The sequence below is a fragment of the Ixodes scapularis genome, unplaced genomic scaffold, assembly GCF_016920785.2.
Source record: "Ixodes scapularis isolate PalLabHiFi unplaced genomic scaffold, ASM1692078v2 PGA_scaffold8__174_contigs__length_109621045, whole genome shotgun sequence".
NCBI classification, from domain to species: Eukaryota; Metazoa; Arthropoda; class Arachnida; order Ixodida; family Ixodidae; genus Ixodes; species Ixodes scapularis.
Genome location: NW_024609883.1, coordinates 28,163,530 through 28,176,051, shown reverse-complemented (window position 1 = coordinate 28,176,051; position 12,522 = coordinate 28,163,530).

Here is a 12,522-nt window from a genome sequence, read left to right as displayed (position 1 = left end):
TACGATGCCCATCCAGCAGATCGAAACGGGCAGGAGCGGGGATTGAACCCGCGATCCCGGGGTTCTGCAGCGCGAGCTTTCGCTCCACGTACTCCGAGCTGGTGTGCGCTAGCCTACTCGGCGATTCTCCGAAATTCCCTGTAGGGAAAAAAAAGAACGATGTAGTTTCAACTGAATCGCCACTGTTCGGCGACGTCACCGGACACATCACGGTGCAGTTCTCTTACGATGTAGTTTGTTGGCGATGGAGATTAGGCTCCTCCCACTGGCGACGTCACGATGCAGTTTCTCCACCGCTTTTTCCAGCATAGACAAACTAGGCCAGTTTTCTCGAAGCGATGGTAAACCCATTTTGGTAAACCACGGTTCCTAGGAAGGGAAAAGCACCTAGGTACTGTAATAAACGGCTGGATATAGAACAACAATAATTATTTTTGATTGGGCAATAAGATGTGCCATATATCGGTGAAACAAGCCAGTCATTTTGTTTATCCTCTTTTTCCGCTGGTTGTGATCGATCAAGTATGGTATTTTAAGTCAAAATAAAGTAATGTTGTACTTGAAGACCAATTTATTTGCTTCCGATAGTACGAAGAAATTTCAGCTACTATGCTAGAGTTTGTCGACGAATATTCGAAAATGTAAGAAACATTTCCTTCAATAACTTTCGCCATAAACAATGCATAACTTTCCCGCGTTTCTTCCAGTCTGGCAACGCCGGTGCTGTAGTCTGCTTTTCAGCAGACTACAGCACTGGAAGGGCTGCTGAGAGCCTTGATGGAACAGCTGAAAAGCGGGTAGACGAAGGACGCGACGAGCCTGGGGCAGAGGGGCCAGGACAGGCAGCGGAGCAGGGGAGACTAAGGAGAGTGAGTTTGAATTCGTTTGGTTAAGGCACCAGAAAAAAGAGACATAGAAGAGGACGTAAACGCAGGGAGAAAATCAATCTTGCTTTTTTGAACATACAGGGGGGTCGAACAGAAAGGAAATGGGAAGAGATATACAACCACATGCCGCAAGAGCGGATAGCCCTGTTTGGGGTGGTGGAAACTCACCTTAGGGGGGAAGAGGTACCACCTCATGACCAAGACTTTGTGTGGGAGGGCTGCATCCGAACAACGGAGGACAGAAGAGGAGGGGGCATTGGGTGCCTCTGGATCAAGACACAACAATGGACCAGAAGGACCCCTGAATGTAAAGAGCACAGGTGGATGCTGGGAAAGCTGATGGGTAGACCGGTGGCCATAGCAGTAGTGTATTTTTGGTCAGGGAGCCAAGAAGAAATGAACCAGAAAGTTTATGAATGCCTAATGCAAGACATACAAGAGCTGCAGGGGCAGCACGAGGTGATTGTCTTGGGGGACTTTAACGGACATCTGGAGGAGCTAGATGGAAAGATGGACGCCAATGGCAGGCGACTGATGAACCTAGCTAGACGAAACAACCTGGTGGTAAGCAACCTGGAGGAGAAATGTGAGGGAACCGTCACATGGACAGCAAGAGATCAATGCTCAATCATCGACTATGGTCTAAATAGATGAGGATGGCTTGGGCAACCTGGGGAGCGACCACAATCGCCTCAGCTTGATCTTTGAGCCACATGTGGACAGAACAGAAAGGGGAAACAGGAACATAGAACAGGACACCCAACAGAGAGGGAGATAGAGAAGATAGCAACAGCACTGGAGGGCTTGAACATACCTCTCAAGGGATATGAAGACATGGAAAATGCAATGAAAAAGGCCCCGAAGGAGCAGATCCGGTCACGACCCCGACGGAAGCGAAGACCGAAAGCTTGGTGGAACCACGAGGTGGACACGGCGGCGAAGAGAAGAAGAGAGGCGAGCCGATACCACCGCGGAATCGTAAAGAGGGGCAGGCGAGAGGAAGTCAACAGAGCCTGGGATCTCTTCAGAAGCTGCAAGCAGAAGGCGGCGGCATGTATCCAGGCCAGTATACAACGGTGTGATCGACGATTTATGGAGGAACTTCGGAGAGCGGGAAAGAGTGCACCACAGCGTTTCTGGAGGAGACTACGGTGGGAGGCCAGGTCAACGAACCACACCCAGATATTGAAACAGCCGGAAACCGGAGCAGAGATGTTGGGTATACAATGCATCCCCCTCATACAGGAATGGTATGGGAACATGATCGGGGCAGAAGAACCAATGTCTGTGGAGGGAGATCAGGAAATCCCTGATGTGGACAATAAGGACCAGGCGCCGCCGGCAGAGCTTAGAGTAAGACCCACAGATGGGGAGCTATCAAGAGCGGCACGGAGGGTCGACGCAAAGACTGCAATGGGAAGAGACGAAATCCCCATGTCACTTATTCAGGGTCTGGGACCTAGAATGCGAGCCTTGGTGGCAGAAAACCTCACAGACATCCTCGCGGATGCCCAAGTGCCGGAGACATGGAAAGAAACAAAAATGAAGCTCTTGCACAAGGGAAAAGGCGAAAAGGCTGATCTCGGTAACTCCCGGCCAATTAGCATCACATCAGTGCTTTACAGAATGTGCACTCAGATTATCAGAACGCGACTGCAGAAACACATACAAAACTTGAAAGTATAAAACAGAGAGGACGAGGGCGAGAACAGGACATCTTTCATTTAGCAACAACATAGAATGGCACAACGATAAAAAACCGCCCCCAAGGGTCTCAGCGTTCTCAAAGAGGGAAAGGAGATACTAGTTATGAAGGAAAGGGAATACACTAAAAGAAAACTTTGAAAAGCGCATCAGTAATCAAGTTATTTTCGATTAGTTAGAATTAACCTTGGTCATTGTCAGTGATAATGCAGAATTATTCTTGTTTGCAGTCTAAAAAGGGAATTGTACTATAAATATAAGAGTCTAAAAATCTGTAGCGTCACGACGAGGTGTCAATATTCTAGTTATCTATGGTGTTAACAATTTGACCTCTGTCTTTGTCAATGATAATGACGGTGCAGAAATGTTGTTGTTAACAGTCCCCATGGCAAATGACTCGATGATTTCTCTCCCAAATCTGTTGTTGTGCCCTCCCAGAATCTTAGTATTAGAAAATGAGGAGTACAGTCATCGCATGTGCGGCTGTGAACGACAATGGGGTGATACGACTCGGTTGAAGCCTTTGATGCTTCCAAGTTATGTTCTCTGAGTCGGTGGTTGACGCATCTCCCAGTCTGTCCAATGTACTGACTGCCACAACTTAGTGGAATCGAATACACCTTCCTTTCTTCGCATTCTACGAACTTTTTTGCATGTTTTACATTGCACCCTCGGGGACTGTCGCTCCCATTAACCTTTTTGCACATCTGTTTGAGGCGCATACGACAAGAAAAAACCACACTCGTGTCGAACTTGGACGCAATAGACCTTAGACGGTGCGCGGAATTGTGCATGTAGGAATCACAGCGAAACGACCTTTCTTTTTTAAAACAACTTGCGGAAGTTGTGGTTTGATAATGAACCTCTCAAGGGTGGAGCGAAGTAGGTCAGCAGGAAAGCCTGCTTTTTCTAACCTCTGCTGCTGCAACTTGAGGCTACTTTCGGAGAAATGCGTGCATGACTTGGAGAATGAGGACTTGAAAGGTGACGTTACTATTCCATGCTTAACGGACTTGGAGTGAGCACTGGTGAAAGGGAGGACTGGCTTCTCCGACCTCTGCTGGAAGGCCCAACAAACACCTGAGGAATGAGGATGCAATCGTAAATCCAGAAATTGTAATCCTTCCACTGAAGGATTTTCCCGGGTAAAAGTAAGCCCTGCCGCACAGTCTTTGAAAACTTCAAAGATGCTGTCAGCGGACGCAGCATCTGGATAAATGACCAAGTAATCGTCAACATACCTAAAAACTAGGCAACCCTGGAAGGACTTTTTCAACTGATCGTTGATAGCCCTGTCAACAAAAAGAAGAAATATTTCGCTAAGAACAGGTGCGAGGCAAGAGCCTATACAAACTCCTTTCTTTTGTCTGTAAATATTTCCTTCGTATTCTACCAAAGTCGACCGTAAATAAATATCTATCAGGTCGATGAAACCCTCAACCGAAACACCGGAGGAATTTTGAAAGTCGCAAATTCCGTGTTCATGGATTGCATTAGTCACAGAACCTAAGATGAGTTTTGGTTCTAGGCTGTAATACATATCTTCAATGTCGAAGGACATAACTGAGTGCGGGATGGAACAAAAATGAAGCGAATCGAAGCGGGGGATTAATTCAAGGGAGTTTTGGACTCTGAAAGGCTGAGGGAGGATGATATTAGACAAATGTTTTTGTAGATAACGACCCAGGGGCTTTTGCCAACACCCAATTTCTGAAATTATGCTCCTGAAGGGAACTCCATACTTGTGAGTCTTTGCAGTAAAGAAAGCAGACAAATACTGTTTGGCAGGACTACCAATGACGTTCTTAAGAGAGGTCAAGTTCAAGGAGGAACAAAGTTCCTTTGCCTTCAAACGCAGTCTACCAGAAGGCCTAGTTTTTAAGCGCTCAAAATTCTTTGACAAGGCATCAAGAACCTTATCATTAAAAGCACTTTCCTCCAAAATTACAAAAACACCCGTTTTGTCCGATTCAAGTAATTTTAAGTGTTCTTGGCGAAGCTCTTGCACAGCCGCACGTAGTGGAAGCCTGCTTGGCCGAGGTGGTGGATGGTGACACACTGCACGCACTGCCGAGCCCAGAAAGTCTTGCCGTTGATGTTCAGGTATAGACGACGCTACTTGATGGACAGAGGCTAGCTGGTCTACCTTCAACGAAGGAAGATCTGGAGCAAACTTTGGTCCCTTCGACAGAAGATCCATTGTGGCAGCGGAGAGCTTTTTTGTAGAAAGCACACAGGAGGTTCAAACTTGGTGGTCTTTACCTGTAGACACGAGGTGTTGACTTCCTTGAGCAATTTATTCCACGATGCTTGAAGAAGACTGGCAGCAGCATCCATGACGAACTTGTACTCCACTCGGGCGCTGAATCCTTGTCCGAAAAGTTTCTCCATTTGGGAGGGAAGCACTCTTTCCATCACGTGAAGTTCATGAGAAATTTCTTTTCTCGTAATCTGCATTACTCGGTAGCATGAAGCCCAGTTGTTGCAGCGAAACCCAAATGCCAGCTCTACACAGGGATGAGGCAAATCTTTGCGAAGGTAGAGGCCCAGTGAACGCAGCCGGAGACGAAGTTGGGTCATCTTTGAAATGAAGATGGCAGCTTCCAGAAAGGACACCGGATTGAAGACCGAAGAAACGCAGTTGGGGTTTGGACGAAACATGGCTCGAAAAACGTTGTCAGTTACAATTGAAAACGAGCGTGTTGGTTAATAGATACAAAACTTGAAAGTATAAAACAGAGAGGACGAGGACGAGAACAGGACATCTTTCATTTAGCAACAACAAAGAATGGCACAACGATAAAAAACCGCCCCCAAGGGTCTCAGCGTTCTCAAAGAGGGAAAGGAGATACTAGTTATGAAGGAAAGGGAATACCTCCTGTGATGCTTTCTACAAAAAAGCTCTCCGCTGCCACAATGAATCTTCTGTCGAAGGGACCAAAGTTTGCTCCAGATCTTCCTTCGTTGAAGGTAGACCAGCTAGCCTCTGTCCATCAAGTAGCGTCGTCTATACCTGAACATCAACGGCAAGACTTTCTGGGCTTGGCAGTGCGTGCAGTGTGTCACCATCCACCACCTCGGCCAAGCAGGCTTCCACTACGTGCGGCTGTGCAAGAGCTTCGCCAAGAACACTTAAAATTACTTGAATCGGACAAAAAACGGGTGTTTTTGTAATTTTGGAGGAAAGTGCTTTTAATGATAAGGTTCTTGATGCCTTGTCAAAGAATTTTGAGCGCTTAAAAACTAGGCCTTCTGGTAGACTGCGTTCGAAGGCAAAGGAACTTTGTTCCTCCTTGAACTTGACCTCTCTTAAGAACGTCATTGGTAGTCCTGCCAAACAGTATTTGTCTGTTTTCTTTACTGCAAAGACTCACAAGTATGGAGTTCCCTTCAGGAGCATAATTTCAGAAATTGGGTGTTGGCAAAAGCCCCTGGGTCGTTATCTACAAAAACATTTGTCTAATATCATCCTCCCTCAGCCTTTCAGAGTCCAACACTCCCTTGAATTAATCCCCCGCTTCGATTCGCTTAATTTTTGTTCCATCCCGCACTCAGTTATGTCCTTCGACATTGAAGATATGTATTACAGCCTAGAACCAAAACTCATCTTAGATTCTGTGACTAATGCAATCCATGAACACGGAATTTGCGACTTTCAAAATTCCTCCGGTGTTTCGGTTGAGGGTTTCATCGACCTGATAGATATTTATTTACAGTCCACTGTGGTAGAATACGAAGGAAATATTTACAGACAAAAGAAAGGAGTTTGTATAGGCTCTTGCCTCGCACCTGTTCTTTGCGAAATATTTCTTCTTTTTGTTGACAGGGCTATCAACGATCAGTTGAAAAAGTCCTTCCAGGGTTGCCTAGTTTTTAGGTATGTTGACGATTACTTGGTCATTTATCCAGATGCTGCGTCCGCTGACAGCATCTTTGAAGTTTTCAAAGACTGTGCGGCAGGGCTTACTTTTACCCGGGAAAATCCTTCAGTGGTAGGATTACAATATCTGGATTTACGATTGCATCCTCATTCCTCAGGTGTTTGTTGGGCCTTCCAGCAGAGGTCGGAGAAGCCAGTCCTCCCTTTCACCAGTGCTCACTCCAAGTCCGTTAAGCATGGAATAGTAAGGTCACTTTTCAAGTCTTCATTCTCCAAGTCATGCACGCATTTCTCCGAAAGTAGCCTCAAGTTGCAGCAGCAGAGGTTAGAAAAAGCAGGCTTTCCTGCTGACCTACTTCGCTCCACCCTTGAGAGGTTCATTATCAAACCACAACTTCCGCAAGTTGTTTTAAAAAAGAAAGGTCGTTTCGCTGTGATTCCCTACATGCACAATTCCGCGCACCATCTAAGGTCTATTGCGTCCAAGTTCGACACGAGTGTGGTTTTTTCTTGTCGTATGCGCCTCAAACAGATGTGCAAAAAGGTTAATGGGAGCGACAGTCCCCGAGGGTGCAATGTAAAACATGCAAAAAAGTTCGTAGAATGCGAAGAAAGGAAGGTGTATTCGATTCCACTAAGTTGTGGCAGTCAGTACATTGGACAGACTGGGAGATGCGTCAACCACCGACTCAGAGAACATAACTTGGAAGCATCAAAGGCTTCAACCGAGTCGTATCACCCCATTGTCGTTCACAGCCGCCCATGCGATGACTGTACTCCTCATTTTTCTAATACTAAGATACTGGGAGGGCACAACAACAGATTTGGGAGAGAAATCATCGAGTCATTTGCCATGGGGACTGTTAACAACAACATTTCTGCACCGTCATTATCATTGACAAAGACAGAGGTCGAATTCTTAACACCAGAGATAACTAGAATATTGACACCTCGTCGTGACGCTACAGATTTTTAGACTCTTATATTTATAGTACAATTCCCTTTTTAGACTGCAAACAAGAATAATTCTGCATTATCACTGACAATGACCAAGGTTAATTCTAACTAATCGAAAATAACTTGATTACTGATGCGCTTTTCAAAGTTTTCTTTTAGTGTATTCCCTTTCCTTCATAACTAGTATCTGCTTTCCCTCTTTGAGAACGCTGAGACCCTTGGGGGCGGTTTTTTATCGTTGTGCCATTCTATGTTGTTGCTAAATGAAAGATCTCCTGTTCTCGTCCTCGTCCTCTCTGTTTTATACTTTCAAGTTTTGTATCTATTAACCAACACGCTCGTTTTCAATTGTAACAGACTGCAGAAATGGGCCGAGGAAACGGAAGTGCTGGGAGAGCTGCAGAACGGTTTTCGAACAGGAAGATGCATAGAAGACAGCCTATTTGTGGTAACACAATGCATCGAAGTGGCAGTCCAGGAGGGCAGACCACTTCACGCAGCTTTCCTGGACATTTCCAAGGCATACGACACGGTGGACCGGAACATACTCTGGAGTCAACTTCGAGGGCTAGGAATAAACGAGGCAGATGTGAATCTGCTGCAGGCACTGTATGCTGGGGTCTCAGTGCGGATTGAGTGGGAGGGCCACATGACCAGGCGTCTACCAGTACCCAGGGGCCTGAGGCAAGGATGTCCACTATCCCCCTTGCTATTTATGTTGTATGTGGCACCGTTGGAGAAAGCGCTGGAGCAGTCGGGTGTGGGCTTCGACCTATCATACAGAGTGGAGGGAGCTTGGAAGCGGCAAAGAATACCGGCCCTCATTTACGCCGATGATGTGGTGCTCCTTGCCGGCTCGCCTGAGGACCTCCAGGTGCTTCTGGACATATGCGGGGAGCTCGCCACGCATTTTAGACTCCGTTTCAACCAGAGGAAGAGTGCGGTCCTAGCCTGGGGAGACCGAGATGGACCGAATCGGGAACCAAAGGAACAACGGTGGCACCTGCAGGGAGGGAAGTTGACAAGACAAAACACAGTCAAATACTTGGGAGTGACCCTGACTGCGGAGCCCGACTACCTGAAGGTCCATGAACGGGAGAAGAGATTGGGAGCGATAAGGGGCGTTCAACAGGTTCGAGGTGGTGAGGGGTCTATGGAAAATGACCATCGTTCCGGGACTCACGTACGCAAATGGCGTACTCGTCCTCTCATCGCAAACAAGGGCCTTCCTGGAGAGAAGACAGAGGGATGCGGGAAGAATGGCCTTGGCAGCTTCAAGAACAGCACCCAACGAGGGTGTCCAGGGGGACTTGGGCTGGTCGTCCTTCGAGGCCAGAGAAACCAGCGCCAAGGCACTGTACGAGAGGAAAGTGCAGAGACTCCCGAATGGGAATTGGGCCCACCGCACCCTGCGCTACATGATATACCAGGGAAGAGGCACCAAATAGATGCACCGCCTCCGAAGGCTGCGGGACCGCTATGGTTTCGAACCGATCTGTCTGGAGTCAGCGGGCGAGAGCCGGGAGGACCCAGCGGCAATCAGAAAGGGCATCCGAGCAGTGGAGATGGAGGGATGGAGAGCGGGAGCGGCGGCGAAGCCGTCCCTCGCGATGTACTACGCGGAGAAGGAGGCCATAGGGAAAGAGACCTGGTACGACAACTCGACAGGCAGTGGACTCCTCGCAGAGGCCCGCATGGGCACATTACGGACCCGGGTGTGGAGGGCCGGGTTCACGGAGGCACAGGAGAGGACGTGCACACTCTGCGGGCAGACCGACGAGACGACGGAGCACCTAGTGCTGCAGTGCCGGCACATCGTACCCGTCCCAAGTACAAAGGTGCTACCTGTAGCGCTCGGTTTCCGAATCGGTGCAGAACAAGGAGAGGAAGAACAAAAGAACGTTCGATCGACGGTAGACGTGACGAAGAGGCGGCTGGAGATCTGGTGGAGGCAGACGCATCGGCGGAGGGAGTGCAATCGATCAGCGGAACATCAAGCGGAAGCGGAAGTCGCGGGAGGCGTGACTGACTAGGCTAGATCCAGTATCCGTTACTGTTGATCACCCGACACAAAGGGAAGAGCCGCAGACTCCAATCCAATCCAATCCAATTTTCGTTCCTTGCGACGCACGCTTCTGCGATTCCTGCTGATCTCAACTGTTTGCCCCCTTTTCCGTTTGCCCAACCGATTCACCGGTCACGAGAAGCTAAGCTTCTCGTCACCGTTGAATTGCTGGCCACCGGGGATATCTAGAAACCTCAATGATGTCGGCATACTGTCGGCGCACTGTGATAAAAAAAACAGTACAATGTTTCAACTGTTCACCCCGAACGAAGACTTTATTGAGGATAACCCCCTTTCTCCGCAAAGTAATCGCTGCTCACGAGTTGGCGTGCATAGTGTAACGAATTAAACGTCTTAGTATAAATATGTACCAACACTCATTCGCAAAACATTTTTAGAGCGCAGCTCTTAGGCGCCCGTTTCCGTCGGCGTAACCGACGGAAACGGCGTAACCGACGGAAACAGCGACGTTTCCGTCGGCGTAACCGACGGAAACGTCGCCATCGCCGTCGGCGTAACCGTGCGGTGCATTATGGGTAAATTTTTCCCGAGGACTCCCGAAGGAACCCGAGGTCGTCGCGAAGGAACCCGAGGTCCTTCGGAAGGACCTCAGGTCCCTTCGGGAGGACCTCGGGTTTTTTCGGTAAAACCTCGGGAGGACCTCGGGTTCCTTCGGGAGTTGCATGCAACAGGTTGCATGCACCCTGTTGCATGCAAATGGCATACGAGTTGTATGCAACCTGTTGCATGCAATCCAGGTTGCATGCAACCTGATGACGTCATCGAAATCCGCATTGTGATCGTCATCATCACTGATGACGTCATCAGTGACGTCACTGATGAGGTCATTGGCATCCGCATCGTCATCGTCATCATCACTGATGACGTCATTGGCATCTGCATCGTCATCGTCATCATCACTGATGACGTCAACAAATCGTCACCGTCAAGGTCACGTGACCCCCAGAGGTCACGTGACCTCATTGGGGTCACGTGACCTTAGGGGTCATGTGACCCTGAGGTCACGTGACCCCTGAGGTCACATGAACCCCTAAGGTAACGTGACCCCACTGAGGTCACGTTACCTCTGTAAGTATAAAAAATTTTTGTAAGTATAAAATTTGACCAAACAATTTCTTTAACTGTGCATGAAAAAGACGAAAGCGTCTCGAGCCAGACTCCCGCTTTGACACGCACAGCATTTGCCGTTCTAATTCGTACGTCTACTGCTCTTGACGAACATCCGTGTGCCCACCTCGCAGCAGCTTAGTGGACTCAAAAATGGAGAGCATTAGCCCACCTTCGGCAGACGCTAACAAGTACGAGGCAACCACCGGTAGTCCAATATCCTCCGGGAGTACCTCCACCGGGACCACAGCCACCGATGGGACCCATTCCGTCGAAGTCAGAGCCGTACCCACTTCGCAGAGCCATACAACACCGAAGGAAGAGTATCTATTCCGGACACGAAGTGCGTCGAGAAGAGAGTATACGCCAGCTGAAAGGCGGCATTCGGTAGGTCCCGATCCCGCCCTTGCCCCGAGTCCAGTCGTTTTCAAACCAAAGGTCTTCTCTAGTGAAGAGGAGTCAAACGGAGAAGAGATAGAAGGCGACAGAAGGTGCCAACAGATATGGTTCCTCTGCACCGCTAGTGCGGCAACCTTGTTGATTCCCATTGGCTTGGTCCTCATTGGATACCTCTTACACTCAGACAAGATTTCACCCAACAGCACCACAGCAGTCTTAAAGACGCGTTCCCATGCTCGTCAAAACACAACTATAAATCCCTTGACAGCCGTCGAAATAAATTGTTCTGGTGAGGTGAGTCTGAATGACAACAACAATCAGTGCCGTAATAACCCAAATTTTTTGATGCCACATACGAAAGACCTCTATTTTTTTTGTCTGTTTAACAACTCAAGGTCCCGCAAAAACGAAGACTTCCACTACCTCCCAGAGAATCTGCCGTTTGACCTCTGTCCATATGTCATCTATTGGTCAAAGAGCATCGTTGATGGCAGAGTAAGAAGTAGAGTTCCATCTCTTGACATGCTGTACGGCATCTCAGAGCTGAAGAACACCAGCGACCGCCTCAGCGGAGGCCAAACCAGGGTTCTGATGGCCCTTGGCGGATACCCTGAGGAAAGTCCGCAATTCTCGAGGTTGGGCAGAGATTCCGTGGCCATGGACACCCTAGTCGCCGACATCGTAACGATGATGGTCGGCCTTCGCCTGGACGGACTCGCCATCCATTCGGTTTTGCCCGCAGGCGCCTGCCAGCCTTCTGATGTTATCTACACACTGTCGGTCCGTTTCGCTAACGTGAAGAAGCTTTTGAATCTAAACAATCTGCCAGCGCTGATGACGCTCATTCTACCCTACGGAGACACCGCAACCGTAGCCTCAATTTCGCCGGACCTGGTAGACTTTTTCTTCTTCATGACCCACGAGTTTCGACCGAACACCCGTCGTCTTGACCTTTGTCAGTACGTCACGAAGAAAACACTTGAGTTTCTCACAAGTATTCCTGGCTATATTCAGCATCAGGGAGAGCTTTTCGTTGGTATTTTGATGGCCGCCTTTCTCCTGGATACGAGGAATAGTTACCTTTTAACATCGACCTGCTTTCCCTATATACCTGGCAGAGCTCTTCTTTTTGAACTGTGCGAAGGAGGCCTACCAGTCGAATTCGCCTCGCTTAACTGCAGAATTTATAGTGTTCCCAGGTCGAGGAGTAATGTGTCACTACGATACACGTACTTCTCAGCTGACTTTCTAAAGGACCTCCTACTCGTGAACATTTCACAAGGAAGCTCTCGATGCACCCTTGTCGCTGACCTTGACTTCGAAATTTACAAGCCGGGCTGTTCAACTTTATACCAAACACTGACGAATCTATACCAACAAGTGTCAATATTACATACCGGCTGGATTAATTAAGTAACCTGTTTAATAATTCGAAGCTTCCGTAGTTTTGTAATATTTTGCTTTTATCAATAGAGGTATCTCCGCTCATACCATTAATAGAT